At 59.0% G+C, this 12,752-nt stretch overlaps 20 non-coding genes across 20 annotated transcripts; all 20 read right to left on the reverse strand.

The window, feature by feature from the left end:
• Positions 1–114: 114 nt before the first annotated feature.
• Positions 115–233, reverse strand: LOC148222576 (5S ribosomal RNA). The gene has a single exon (XR_015805879.1). It is a non-coding gene; the product is annotated as a 5S ribosomal RNA (ribosomal RNA).
• A 319-nt stretch (positions 234–552) lies between these two features.
• LOC148222577 (5S ribosomal RNA) lies at positions 553–671 on the reverse strand. The gene has a single exon (XR_015805880.1). It is a non-coding gene; the product is annotated as a 5S ribosomal RNA (ribosomal RNA).
• Positions 672–990: 319 nt separating this feature from the next.
• LOC148222578 (5S ribosomal RNA) lies at positions 991–1,109 on the reverse strand. Its single transcript, XR_015805881.1, has one exon. It is a non-coding gene; the product is annotated as a 5S ribosomal RNA (ribosomal RNA).
• Positions 1,110–1,416: 307 nt separating this feature from the next.
• Positions 1,417–1,535, reverse strand: LOC148222579 (5S ribosomal RNA). Its single transcript, XR_015805882.1, has one exon. It is a non-coding gene; the product is annotated as a 5S ribosomal RNA (ribosomal RNA).
• A 307-nt stretch (positions 1,536–1,842) lies between these two features.
• On the reverse strand, positions 1,843–1,961 carry LOC148222580 (5S ribosomal RNA). Its single transcript, XR_015805883.1, has one exon. It is a non-coding gene; the product is annotated as a 5S ribosomal RNA (ribosomal RNA).
• Positions 1,962–2,268: 307 nt separating this feature from the next.
• Positions 2,269–2,387, reverse strand: LOC148222581 (5S ribosomal RNA). The gene has a single exon (XR_015805884.1). It is a non-coding gene; the product is annotated as a 5S ribosomal RNA (ribosomal RNA).
• Positions 2,388–2,694: 307 nt separating this feature from the next.
• Positions 2,695–2,813, reverse strand: LOC148222582 (5S ribosomal RNA). The gene has a single exon (XR_015805885.1). It is a non-coding gene; the product is annotated as a 5S ribosomal RNA (ribosomal RNA).
• Positions 2,814–3,120: 307 nt separating this feature from the next.
• Positions 3,121–3,239, reverse strand: LOC148222583 (5S ribosomal RNA). Its single transcript, XR_015805886.1, has one exon. It is a non-coding gene; the product is annotated as a 5S ribosomal RNA (ribosomal RNA).
• A 319-nt stretch (positions 3,240–3,558) lies between these two features.
• LOC148222584 (5S ribosomal RNA) lies at positions 3,559–3,677 on the reverse strand. Its single transcript, XR_015805887.1, has one exon. It is a non-coding gene; the product is annotated as a 5S ribosomal RNA (ribosomal RNA).
• Positions 3,678–3,996: 319 nt separating this feature from the next.
• LOC148222585 (5S ribosomal RNA) lies at positions 3,997–4,115 on the reverse strand. The gene has a single exon (XR_015805899.1). It is a non-coding gene; the product is annotated as a 5S ribosomal RNA (ribosomal RNA).
• Positions 4,116–4,422: 307 nt separating this feature from the next.
• Positions 4,423–4,541, reverse strand: LOC148222586 (5S ribosomal RNA). Its single transcript, XR_015805888.1, has one exon. It is a non-coding gene; the product is annotated as a 5S ribosomal RNA (ribosomal RNA).
• A 319-nt stretch (positions 4,542–4,860) lies between these two features.
• On the reverse strand, positions 4,861–4,979 carry LOC148222587 (5S ribosomal RNA). Its single transcript, XR_015805890.1, has one exon. It is a non-coding gene; the product is annotated as a 5S ribosomal RNA (ribosomal RNA).
• A 319-nt stretch (positions 4,980–5,298) lies between these two features.
• On the reverse strand, positions 5,299–5,417 carry LOC148222588 (5S ribosomal RNA). The gene has a single exon (XR_015805891.1). It is a non-coding gene; the product is annotated as a 5S ribosomal RNA (ribosomal RNA).
• Positions 5,418–5,736: 319 nt separating this feature from the next.
• On the reverse strand, positions 5,737–5,855 carry LOC148222589 (5S ribosomal RNA). The gene has a single exon (XR_015805892.1). It is a non-coding gene; the product is annotated as a 5S ribosomal RNA (ribosomal RNA).
• A 307-nt stretch (positions 5,856–6,162) lies between these two features.
• On the reverse strand, positions 6,163–6,281 carry LOC148222590 (5S ribosomal RNA). Its single transcript, XR_015805893.1, has one exon. It is a non-coding gene; the product is annotated as a 5S ribosomal RNA (ribosomal RNA).
• Positions 6,282–6,588: 307 nt separating this feature from the next.
• LOC148222591 (5S ribosomal RNA) lies at positions 6,589–6,707 on the reverse strand. Its single transcript, XR_015805894.1, has one exon. It is a non-coding gene; the product is annotated as a 5S ribosomal RNA (ribosomal RNA).
• A 307-nt stretch (positions 6,708–7,014) lies between these two features.
• Positions 7,015–7,133, reverse strand: LOC148222592 (5S ribosomal RNA). The gene has a single exon (XR_015805895.1). It is a non-coding gene; the product is annotated as a 5S ribosomal RNA (ribosomal RNA).
• Positions 7,134–7,452: 319 nt separating this feature from the next.
• LOC148222593 (5S ribosomal RNA) lies at positions 7,453–7,571 on the reverse strand. The gene has a single exon (XR_015805896.1). It is a non-coding gene; the product is annotated as a 5S ribosomal RNA (ribosomal RNA).
• Positions 7,572–7,890: 319 nt separating this feature from the next.
• Positions 7,891–8,009, reverse strand: LOC148222594 (5S ribosomal RNA). The gene has a single exon (XR_015805897.1). It is a non-coding gene; the product is annotated as a 5S ribosomal RNA (ribosomal RNA).
• Positions 8,010–8,316: 307 nt separating this feature from the next.
• Positions 8,317–8,435, reverse strand: LOC148222595 (5S ribosomal RNA). Its single transcript, XR_015805898.1, has one exon. It is a non-coding gene; the product is annotated as a 5S ribosomal RNA (ribosomal RNA).
• Between the last annotated feature and the right edge of the window lie 4,317 nt (positions 8,436–12,752).

Raw genomic sequence — 12,752 nt, forward strand, 5'->3', positions numbered from 1 at the left:
CCTCTCTTGGCCCTCAGCACAGCTGCCCAAGCACAGCAAAAGACCTTCAGCCTCACAATGGCTGCCCAAGCAAAACAGGAGGCCTCCAGGCCGCCTGCCAGTACCCAGCAAAAGAGCCTACAGCACCCGGTATTCCCAGGCGGTCTCCCATCCAAGTACTAACCGGGCCCGACCCTGCTTAGCTTCCGAGATCAGACGAGATCGGGCGTTCTCAGGGTGGTATGGCCGTAGGCACCTCTCAACCCATCCGCAGCGCTCACGAGCACCCACCACCCACCTTCCTGCCCTGCCCTAAAACCCCACGGATACACGACACGGCCACCAGGGCGGCCAGTGCCAACGTCACCTTCTCTACGCGCGCCCCTACGCTACAAAACTCACGCTGGGCACAAAACCCACACGAGGCCAGCGAGCCTCATGAGCCACCTTTGCCCGCTCCCTCTCTTGGCCCTCAGCACAGCTGCCCAAGCACAGCAAGAGACCTTCAGCCTCACAATGGCTGCCCAAGCAAAACAGGAGGCCTCCAGGCCGCCTGCCAGTACCCAGCAAAAGAGCCTACAGCACCCGGTATTCCCAGGCGGTCTCCCATCCAAGTACTAACCGGGCCCGACCCTGCTTAGCTTCCGAGATCAGACGAGATCGGGCGTTCTCAGGGTGGTATGGCCGTAGGCACCTCTCAACCCATCCGCAGCGCTCACGAGCACCCACCACCCACCTTCCTGCCCTGCCCTAAAACCCCACGGATACACGACACGGCCACCAGGGCGGCCAGTGCCAACGTCACCTTCTCTACGCGCGCCCCTACGCTACAAAACTCACGCTGGGCACAAAACCCACACGAGGCCAGCGAGCCTCATGAGCCACCTTTGCCCGCTCCCTCTCTTGGCCCTCAGCACAGCTGCCCAAGCACAGCAAGAGACCTTCAGCCTCACAATGGCTGCCCAAGCAAAACAGGAGGCCTCCAGGCCGCCTGCCAGTACCCAGCAAAAGAGCCTACAGCACCCGGTATTCCCAGGCGGTCTCCCATCCAAGTACTAACCGGGCCCGACCCTGCTTAGCTTCCGAGATCAGACGAGATCGGGCGTTCTCAGGGTGGTATGGCCGTAGGCATCTCTCAACCCATCCGCAGCGCTCACGAGCACCCACCACCCACCTTCCTGCCCTGCCCTAAAACCCCACGGATACACGACACGGCCACCAGGGCGGCCAGTGCCAACGTCACCTTCTCTACGCGCGCCCCTACGCTACAAAACTCACGCTGGGCACAAAACCCACACGAGGCCAGCGAGCCTCATGAGCCACCTTTGCCCGCTCCCTCTCTTGGCCCTCAGCACAGCTGCCCAAGCACAGCAAGAGACCTCCAGCCTCACAATGGCTGCCCAAGCAAAACAGGAGCCCTTCAGCACCCAGCAAAAGAGCCTACAGCACCCGGTATTCCCAGGCGGTCTCCCATCCAAGTACTAACCGGGCCCGACCCTGCTTAGCTTCCGAGATCAGACGAGATCGGGCGTTCTCAGGGTGGTATGGCCGTAGGCACCTCTCAACCCATCCGCAGCGCTCACGAGCACCCACCACCCACCTTCCTGCCCTGCCCTAAAACCCCACGGATACACGACACGGCCACCAGGGCGGCCAGTGCCAACGTCACCTTCTCTACGCGCGCCCCTACGCTACAAAACTCACGCTGGGCACAAAACCCACACGAGGCCAGCGAGCCTCATGAGCCACCTTTGCCCGCTCCCTCTCTTGGCCCTCAGCACAGCTGCCCAAGCACAGCAAGAGACCTCCAGCCTCACAATGGCTGCCCAAGCAAAACAGGAGCCCTTCAGCACCCAGCAAAAGAGCCTACAGCACCCGGTATTCCCAGGCGGTCTCCCATCCAAGTACTAACCGGGCCCGACCCTGCTTAGCTTCCGAGATCAGACGAGATCGGGCGTTCTCAGGGTGGTATGGCCGTAGGCACCTCTCAACCCATCCGCAGCGCTCACGAGCACCCACCACCCACCTTCCTGCCCTGCCCTAAAACCCCACGGATACACGACACGGCCACCAGGGCGGCCAGTGCCAACGTCACCTTCTCTACGCGCGCCCCTACGCTACAAAACTCACGCTGGGCACAAAACCCACACGAGGCCAGCGAGCCTCATGAGCCACCTTTGCCCGCTCCCTCTCTTGGCCCTCAGCACAGCTGCCCAAGCACAGCAAAAGACCTTCAGCCTCACAATGGCTGCCCAAGCAAAACAGGAGGCCTTCAGCACCCAGCAAAAGAGCCTACAGCACCCGGTATTCCCAGGCGGTCTCCCATCCAAGTACTAACCGGGCCCGACCCTGCTTAGCTTCCGAGATCAGACGAGATCGGGCGTTCTCAGGGTGGTATGGCCGTAGGCATCTCTCAACCCATCCGCAGCGCTCACGAGCACCCACCACCCACCTTCCTGCCCTGCCCTAAAACCCCACGGATACACGACACGGCCACCAGGGCGGCCAGTGCCAACGTCACCTTCTCTACGCGCGCCCCTACGCTACAAAACTCACGCTGGGCACAAAACCCACACGAGGCCAGCGAGCCTCATGAGCCACCTTTGCCCGCTCCCTCTCTTGGCCCTCAGCACAGCTGCCCAAGCACAGCAAGAGACCTCCAGCCTCACAATGGCTGCCCAAGCAAAACAGGAGCCCTTCAGCACCCAGCAAAAGAGCCTACAGCACCCGGTATTCCCAGGCGGTCTCCCATCCAAGTACTAACCGGGCCCGACCCTGCTTAGCTTCCGAGATCAGACGAGATCGGGCGTTCTCAGGGTGGTATGGCCGTAGGCACCTCTCAACCCATCCGCAGCGCTCACGAGCACCCACCACCCACCTTCCTGCCCTGCCCTAAAACCCCACGGATACACGACACGGCCACCAGGGCGGCCAGTGCCAACGTCACCTTCTCTACGCGCGCCCCTACGCTACAAAACTCACGCTGGGCACAAAACCCACACGAGGCCAGCGAGCCTCATGAGCCACCTTTGCCCGCTCCCTCTCTTGGCCCTCAGCACAGCTGCCCAAGCACAGCAAGAGACCTCCAGCCTCACAATGGCTGCCCAAGCAAAACAGGAGCCCTTCAGCACCCAGCAAAAGAGCCTACAGCACCCGGTATTCCCAGGCGGTCTCCCATCCAAGTACTAACCGGGCCCGACCCTGCTTAGCTTCCGAGATCAGACGAGATCGGGCGTTCTCAGGGTGGTATGGCCGTAGGCACCTCTCAACCCATCCGCAGCGCTCACGAGCACCCACCACCCACCTTCCTGCCCTGCCCTAAAACCCCACGGATACACGACACGGCCACCAGGGCGGCCAGTGCCAACGTCACCTTCTCTACGCGCGCCCCTACGCTACAAAACTCACGCTGGGCACAAAACCCACACGAGGCCAGCGAGCCTCATGAGCCACCTTTGCCCGCTCCCTCTCTTGGCCCTCAGCACAGCTGCCCAAGCACAGCAAAAGACCTTCAGCCTCACAATGTCTGCCCAAGCAAAACAGGAGGCCTCCAGGCCGCCTGCCAGTACCCAGCAAAAGAGCCTACAGCACCCGGTATTCCCAGGCGGTCTCCCATCCAAGTACTAACCGGGCCCGACCCTGCTTAGCTTCCGAGATCAGACGAGATCGGGCGTTCTCAGGGTGGTATGGCCGTAGGCACCTCTCAACCCATCCGCAGCGCTCACGAGCACCCACCACCCACCTTCCTGCCCTGCCCTAAAACCCCACGGATACACGACACGGCCACCAGGGCGGCCAGTGCCAACGTCACCTTCTCTACGCGCGCCCCTACGCTACAAAACTCACGCTGGGCACAAAACCCACACGAGGCCAGCGAGCCTCATGAGCCACCTTTGCCCGCTCCCTCTCTTGGCCCTCAGCACAGCTGCCCAAGCACAGCAAGAGACCTCCAGCCTCACAATGGCTGCCCAAGCAAAACAGGAGGCCTCCAGGCCGCCTGCCAGTACGCAGCAAAAGAGCCTACAGCACCCGGTATTCCCAGGCGGTCTCCCATCCAAGTACTAACCGGGCCCGACCCTGCTTAGCTTCTGAGATCAGACGAGATCGGGCGTTCTCAGGGTGGTATGGCCGTAGGCACCTCTCAACCTATCCGCAGCGCTCACGAGCACCCACCACCCTCCTTCCTGCCCTGCCCTAAAACCCCACGGATACACGACACGGCCACCAGGGCGGCCAGTGCCAACGTCACCTTCTCTACGCGCGCCCCTACGCTACAAAACTCACGCTGGGCACAAAACCCACACGAGGCCAGCGAGCCTCATGAGCCACCTTTGCCCGCTCCCTCTCTTGGCCCTCAGCACAGCTGCCCAAGCACAGCAAAAGACCTTCAGCCTCACAATGGCTGCCCAAGCAAAACAGGAGCCCTTCAGCACCCAGCAAAAGAGCCTACAGCACCCGGTATTCCCAGGCGGTCTCCCATCCAAGTACTAACCGGGCCCGACCCTGCTTAGCTTCCGAGATCAGACGAGATCGGGCGTTCTCAGGGTGGTATGGCCGTAGGCACCTCTCAACCCATCCGCAGCGCTCACGAGCACCCACCACCCACCTTCCTGCCCTGCCCTAAAACCCCACGGATACACGACACGGCCACCAGGGCGGCCAGTGCCAACGTCACCTTCTCTACGCGCGCCCCTACGCTACAAAACTCACGCTGGGCACAAAACCCACACGAGGCCAGCGAGCCTCATGAGCCACCTTTGCCCGCTCCCTCTCTTGGCCCTCAGCACAGCTGCCCAAGCACAGCAAGAGACCTTCAGCCTCACAATGGCTGCCCAAGCAAAACAGGAGGCCTCCAGGCCGCCTGCCAGTACCCAGCAAAAGAGCCTACAGCACCCGGTATTCCCAGGCGGTCTCCCATCCAAGTACTAACCGGGCCCGACCCTGCTTAGCTTCCGAGATCAGACGAGATCGGGCGTTCTCAGGGTGGTATGGCCGTAGGCACCTCTCAACCCATCCGCAGCGCTCACGAGCACCCACCACCCACCTTCCTGCCCTGCCCTAAAACCCCACGGATACACGACACGGCCACCAGGGCGGCCAGTGCCAACGTCACCTTCTCTACGCGCGCCCCTACGCTACAAAACTCACGCTGGGCACAAAACCCACACGAGGCCAGCGAGCCTCATGAGCCACCTTTGCCCGCTCCCTCTCTTGGCCCTCAGCACAGCTGCCCAAGCACAGCAAGAGACCTTCAGCCTCACAATGGCTGCCCAAGCAAAACAGGAGGCCTCCAGGCCGCCTGCCAGTACCCAGCAAAAGAGCCTACAGCACCCGGTATTCCCAGGCGGTCTCCCATCCAAGTACTAACCGGGCCCGACCCTGCTTAGCTTCCGAGATCAGACGAGATCGGGCGTTCTCAGGGTGGTATGGCCGTAGGCACCTCTCAACCCATCCGCAGCGCTCACGAGCACCCACCACCCACCTTCCTGCCCTGCCCTAAAACCCCACGGATACACGACACGGCCACCAGGGCGGCCAGTGCCAACGTCACCTTCTCTACGCGCGCCCCTACGCTACAAAACTCACGCTGGGCACAAAACCCACACGAGGCCAGCGAGCCTCATGAGCCACCTTTGCCCGCTCCCTCTCTTGGCCCTCAGCACAGCTGCCCAAGCACAGCAAGAGACCTTCAGCCTCACAATGGCTGCCCAAGCAAAACAGGAGGCCTCCAGGCCGCCTGCCAGTACCCAGCAAAAGAGCCTACAGCACCCGGTATTCCCAGGCGGTCTCCCATCCAAGTACTAACCGGGCCCGACCCTGCTTAGCTTCCGAGATCAGACGAGATCGGGCGTTCTCAGGGTGGTATGGCCGTAGGCACCTCTCAACCCATCCGCAGCGCTCACGAGCACCCACCACCCACCTTCCTGCCCTGCCCTAAAACCCCACGGATACACGACACGGCCACCAGGGCGGCCAGTGCCAACGTCACCTTCTCTACGCGCGCCCCTACGCTACAAAACTCACGCTGGGCACAAAACCCACACGAGGCCAGCGAGCCTCATGAGCCACCTTTGCCCGCTCCCTCTCTTGGCCCTCAGCACAGCTGCCCAAGCACAGCAAAAGACCTTCAGCCTCACAATGGCTGCCCAAGCAAAACAGGAGCCCTTCAGCACCCAGCAAAAGAGCCTACAGCACCCGGTATTCCCAGGCGGTCTCCCATCCAAGTACTAACCGGGCCCGACCCTGCTTAGCTTCCGAGATCAGACGAGATCGGGCGTTCTCAGGGTGGTATGGCCGTAGGCACCTCTCAACCCATCCGCAGCGCTCACGAGCACCCACCACCCACCTTCCTGCCCTGCCCTAAAACCCCACGGATACACGACACGGCCACCAGGGCGGCCAGTGCCAACGTCACCTTCTCTACGCGCGCCCCTACGCTACAAAACTCACGCTGGGCACAAAACCCACACGAGGCCAGCGAGCCTCATGAGCCACCTTTGCCCGCTCCCTCTCTTGGCCCTCAGCACAGCTGCCCAAGCACAGCAAGAGACCTCCAGCCTCACAATGGCTGCCCAAGCAAAACAGGAGCCCTTCAGCACCCAGCAAAAGAGCCTACAGCACCCGGTATTCCCAGGCGGTCTCCCATCCAAGTACTAACCGGGCCCGACCCTGCTTAGCTTCCGAGATCAGACGAGATCGGGCGTTCTCAGGGTGGTATGGCCGTAGGCACCTCTCAACCCATCCGCAGCGCTCACGAGCACCCACCACCCACCTTCCTGCCCTGCCCTAAAACCCCACGGATACACGACACGGCCACCAGGGCGGCCAGTGCCAACGTCACCTTCTCTACGCGCGCCCCTACGCTACAAAACTCACGCTGGGCACAAAACCCACACGAGGCCAGCGAGCCTCATGAGCCACCTTTGCCCGCTCCCTCTCTTGGCCCTCAGCACAGCTGCCCAAGCACAGCAAGAGACCTCCAGCCTCACAATGGCTGCCCAAGCAAAACAGGAGCCCTTCAGCACCCAGCAAAAGAGCCTACAGCACCCGGTATTCCCAGGCGGTCTCCCATCCAAGTACTAACCGGGCCCGACCCTGCTTAGCTTCCGAGATCAGACGAGATCGGGCGTTCTCAGGGTGGTATGGCCGTAGGCACCTCTCAACCCATCCGCAGCGCTCACGAGCACCCACCACCCACCTTCCTGCCCTGCCCTAAAACCCCACGGATACACGACACGGCCACCAGGGCGGCCAGTGCCAACGTCACCTTCTCTACGCGCGCCCCTACGCTACAAAACTCACGCTGGGCACAAAACCCACACGAGGCCAGCGAGCCTCATGAGCCACCTTTGCCCGCTCCCTCTCTTGGCCCTCAGCACAGCTGCCCAAGCACAGCAAAAGACCTTCAGCCTCACAATGGCTGCCCAAGCAAAACAGGAGGCCTCCAGGCCGCCTGCCAGTACCCAGCAAAAGAGCCTACAGCACCCGGTATTCCCAGGCGGTCTCCCATCCAAGTACTAACCGGGCCCGACCCTGCTTAGCTTCCGAGATCAGACGAGATCGGGCGTTCTCAGGGTGGTATGGCCGTAGGCACCTCTCAACCCATCCGCAGCGCTCACGAGCACCCACCACCCACCTTCCTGCCCTGCCCTAAAACCCCACGGATACACGACACGGCCACCAGGGCGGCCAGTGCCAACGTCACCTTCTCTACGCGCGCCCCTACGCTACAAAACTCACGCTGGGCACAAAACCCACACGAGGCCAGCGAGCCTCATGAGCCACCTTTGCCCGCTCCCTCTCTTGGCCCTCAGCACAGCTGCCCAAGCACAGCAAGAGACCTTCAGCCTCACAATGGCTGCCCAAGCAAAACAGGAGGCCTCCAGGCCGCCTGCCAGTACCCAGCAAAAGAGCCTACAGCACCCGGTATTCCCAGGCGGTCTCCCATCCAAGTACTAACCGGGCCCGACCCTGCTTAGCTTCCGAGATCAGACGAGATCGGGCGTTCTCAGGGTGGTATGGCCGTAGGCACCTCTCAACCCATCCGCAGCGCTCACGAGCACCCACCACCCACCTTCCTGCCCTGCCCTAAAACCCCACGGATACACGACACGGCCACCAGGGCGGCCAGTGCCAACGTCACCTTCTCTACGCGCGCCCCTACGCTACAAAACTCACGCTGGGCACAAAACCCACACGAGGCCAGCGAGCCTCATAAGCCACCTTTGCCCGCTCCCTCTCTTGGCCCTCAGCACAGCTGCCCAAGCACAGCAAGAGACCTCCAGCCTCACAATGGCTGCCCAAGCAAAACAGGAGCCCTTCAGCACCCAGCAAAAGAGCCTACAGCACCCGGTATTCCCAGGCGGTCTCCCATCCAAGTACTAACCGGGCCCGACCCTGCTTAGCTTCCGAGATCAGACGAGATCGGGCGTTCTCAGGGTGGTATGGCCGTAGGCACCTCTCAATCCATCCGCAGCGCTCACGAGCACCCACCACCCACTTTCCTGCACTGCCCCTGAAGCATACGGCTAGCAGAGCAGTGGACCACAGCCTTCACGCCAGTTTTCCAAGCTATATCTGGACCCAAGTCTGCAAAATGGAAACATGCCACGCAAGGCACAATTGGCCGCACCCTTTTGCCCCTCAGCACAGCTGCCCAAGCAAAAGAATAGACCTCCTCCGCAGTCGCCGGCACCCTGCAAAAGAAGGCTACAGCACCTGGTATTCCCAGGCGCTCTCCCATGCAAGTACTAACCGTTCCCTATCCCCTTCATGTTCCTCGAATTCCGCGCGGTTTGGTTTTTTCAGGCTTTTTTGACCGTTGTGTTACTGTAGTCCACGAAAATTCTTATCAAATTTCGTCCTGCGTCCGAATATGTCGCGGAGCCTAAAGCCGCTTTTTCGTGTCCGAAGAGCAGCTGCCAGGAGTCGCATGTGCGGACCGGGGTCGGTGCGCGTCCGAGCGGCGTCCGGTGACGGGCGGTCTAGGTTTGGCGGGAACATGGCCGTGAGGAAAGGGCGGCTCTCATTGGATAACGCTGGGTCGACCGGTCGCGATTGGCCGATCTCTCGTCTTCGTCGTGCTGCGATTGGTGGCGCTTGACGTCCCCAGGTGAGATTTCCCTTCCCCAGAGTCCTTCTCCCGGCTCTACTTACTGACTTTATCCTGGCCCTATAGTCCGTATTCCGCCCCACAGATCCTATCTCGGCCCTATAGTCCGTATTCAGCCCCCACAGATCCTTTCCCGGCCCTACAGACCCCACCCCGGCCCGCATTCCCAATGCCAGGCACAAACCCTCTCCCCGGCCCACGGTCCCTATCCTGGGCCGCAAGCCTTCCCCCGGCCCACAATCTCCTCCGCAGCCCACAGACCGTACCCTGGCCCACAGTCCATATTCCACCCCCCAGTCCATATTCCAACCCTATAATCACTAACCCAGGCCTACATTTATTATCCAAATCCTACAGTGATTTTCCCACAGGTTTTAATGACAGCGAATCAGATATGTTTTTATAGGAATGAATTACTTATTATGATAAATTATTAGACAAAGAGAACGCAATCAGAATTATTTACTACATATATAAAAGCTAGAACTATTATACTACAAGATAGGATCGTGCAGTATATGAAAGCAATATTAAAGGAATTATATTAAAGCCAACAAAGAGAAACCGTTGTTAGAGACTGATGTAATTCACCCATACCAATGACTGTGGACAAATCTCTTTCTTTTAACCCTCAGGAGTATCCTTGGTGAGCATCCCTAAAACCCAAGGGAAGAATCTCCATACACGCCAAAGAGGAATATATTAGAAGAACCAGACTGGACTTTCATAATGTGACGAAGTTGACCACCAGTCATATGCCTACAGGTCAGTTTAGCAATTTATCTGCAAAATCTTTGTCTTGTTATCAGGAGGTTGATTTGAGGCTGGTCTGCCAGACTGAGATAACGTGCCAGATTTTTAGTATGATTCAACACCAAAAACCAGCACATTATTCCCCTCTCAGCCTAGCATTAGTTTGCAAAATAGGGCATTGTTTGAGTTGTTTGACCACATTTCAGGGCCGAGCATCCTGTTACAGAGCCCTACAGCCCCTATCACAGCCCCACAGTGATTCCACCCCCAGCTGCATGGGATTTATGCAGCCCCAGCGTTTTCATTGCTCTACGTTGGTTTGGGTCTGGATTCAGCCCCAGGGGCTTCAATATACCCTCTGGTCTCACAGCCCTAGCCCTAAAATAGTTTTCTAAAAAGCATCATATATCTAGTAATATAATTTTAAAAACAGAATAAAATTAAAATATGACAATGCAGTAGTATAATTAAATCTTGATACAACTAAAATAATGTAAAGCTAAGAGAATAAACAATAAAATAGAATCAGTAGAAAATGAACTTGGATCTAGACCCCAACTGATGTGGAGCAATGGAAATGGTGAGGCTGGAGGTAGATAAATCCCATGGGGATGGAGGTGGAGCTGAAGCTTGGGGACTACAGGAGCTGCCAGGGGGGTCCCAGCCCTCCCAGCAATGGTGCCACCCACAAACTGGGAATGGAGGTCTCAAGGCTAATCCTGGGGCTCAGAGCCAGCCCAGGGGCACCTTTTGGGATGTGGAGCCAGGGGCCAAGCAACCTTTTCCAGCACCTAATGCTGGCTGAGGAGCCTGTGGGCAGGTGAGGTGCAAGGCAAGGTGTGTGCTGTGGGCCAGGGGTCATTTGCTCCCAAAGTCGGGACCCATTGGGATGGGAGTGGCAGCTCATAGAGATATTAAGTGATGACAATGACTGATTCATCACCTTGTCAACAGCACAGTAGCAAAGTGACAACCAGGAGCAGCTTTTAGCCAGAGGCAGTGGAAAGCTAAGGAGCTGGAGCTAAGGCAGCAGAGCTGGCAGTGACATAGAAATGTTGGGACTTAGGGTGAAACCACTGTGGTGCTAGAGAGGGGCTGTGAGGCTGGGATAGGCACTGTAGGATAGGGCTGGAGCTGGAATATGGATTCTAGAGTTGAAGTGGAAGCATCAGTGAGCTGAAGCCGAAATGAAGATCCTGCCTTGATCCAGGAGCAGCTTCACATGGCAGCATCAGGAAGATGCAGAGCTGGAGCAGAAACATCAGAGCTGGTGGAGAAATAAAACTGTGGGGCTGGAGCAGGAATCACTGTAGGGCTGCAGCTGAAATCACTGGAGCTGGGATAGGGACTGTGTAGCTTTGATAGGAATTATGGGTCCGGAAAGGGAAAGGGAAAGGCAAAGGGAAAGGGAAAGGAAAGGAAACCCCTGCCTCAACCTTGCCTACATTTCCCCTTCCCTTGCCTCACCGGCTCATCCCTTGCGGCTGTCTCCCGCCCATAGCCGTAGCCTAGAGCTTTATTTCCACCAGATGGCAGCCTAGCTTTTCAGTTGCTGATTTCACCCTCAGCTACTCTTTTCTTTGGACACCCTGCAGGCATAGAAGCGCCTTGTGTTGTTGGGCTCGTTGTTCTTCAGAGTGGCCAGTGACCCAGGCAGAGCTCCCCACTCTCCTCCCCATTCCTCTCTGGTGGAAGGAACGTCCTTCCGTCATAGACGTGGCACCGCGAGGGGGCAATGAGAGGGCATAGCACATGCCACCCCTTCCACACAGCAGCCCGTTTACTGGCAGTCCTGGTGTGATATACCTGCAGTGGGCTTCCTATGTCACATGCTGTGGTGAACGTGCAGCCATCCTGACCCTCCCGACCCTCGCTAGGACAGCCTAGAGCTGCCCAGGCAGTATATAGGGGACACGATGGCTGCAAATGGCCTAATCAGTCATTTTCTGAGTAGGTTTGGTGGGAATGAGCTTATCCAAGAGGGTCAACTGCAGGTCACCACATCAGAGAACTGCTTACTACCTGCCCGGAGGTGTCAAACAGCCACGTAACAGACACTGGGACTGGTTCCCCGTGACGCACAGGCTCGGGCACGCGGGAGCCATAAGCAGGCGGCGTGTCCAAGCTGGTTCTTTTCTCTCCCCCTCCTCCCCGGTGGGTAAATCCCATCAGCCGCCACCCTAAACCGCCCCACGCCAACCCTAATACCATCTCGGCTACGCCATCAGGCTCACATCCGCCAGGCGAGGGACTGACAGTCCTGAGAGGGACACCCCTGCAAGAACCGGGGGACAGCGAGGATGGCATCGGGCACTGTCCTGGGAAAGGGGGCTTGGGTGGTGGGAAGAGGCCGCCTGCTGCCCATGTTCTCTGGGGAAGGACAGGGAATCCAGGCCCGAGCTGAGCTTTGTCCTGGGCTAATTTTAGACCAAGGAGGTAAGAGAAGGGAGGCGCGTAGAGAGGCTTAAGGGGTCCCTCTGCCCTGGTGCGGGGTAAGCTTGATCTCCATCGCCCCTGCAACACCTGGTGAGCCGACGGGGTCCCGCTGCTCTCCCCGGGCGCGGGGGGCTCCCGGTCGGGTTCAGGGCTCGTCTCGCCCCTCGGAAGGGAGCGGAGCAGGCAGCGTTATGGTCACTACAGGCAGTGTACTTGGTCTGTGCATCCCAGGGCCAGTGCAGCGCCCTGCTGTGGGGTGCAGGGGGAACCTGGGGAAGACCATATTGGTTGAGGGATGCGCCGGAGAGTGACCATGGAGTGAGGGGGGTTTCCTGCATGAGTATGTGGGGAGACAGTCTTTGTGGATCACCCGAGTGGGGGTGGCTGCTGCGTGGGAGAGCATACACGTCAGGTAACTCGGCAGGCACTGTCCACAATCCCCACGCCGCCCCACACCGCCGTGCCTCCTTAA

The sequence above is a fragment of the Sturnus vulgaris genome, chromosome 10 (genome assembly GCF_052056855.1).
Source record: "Sturnus vulgaris isolate bStuVul1 chromosome 10, bStuVul1.hap1, whole genome shotgun sequence".
Taxonomy (NCBI): Eukaryota; Metazoa; Chordata; class Aves; order Passeriformes; family Sturnidae; genus Sturnus; species Sturnus vulgaris.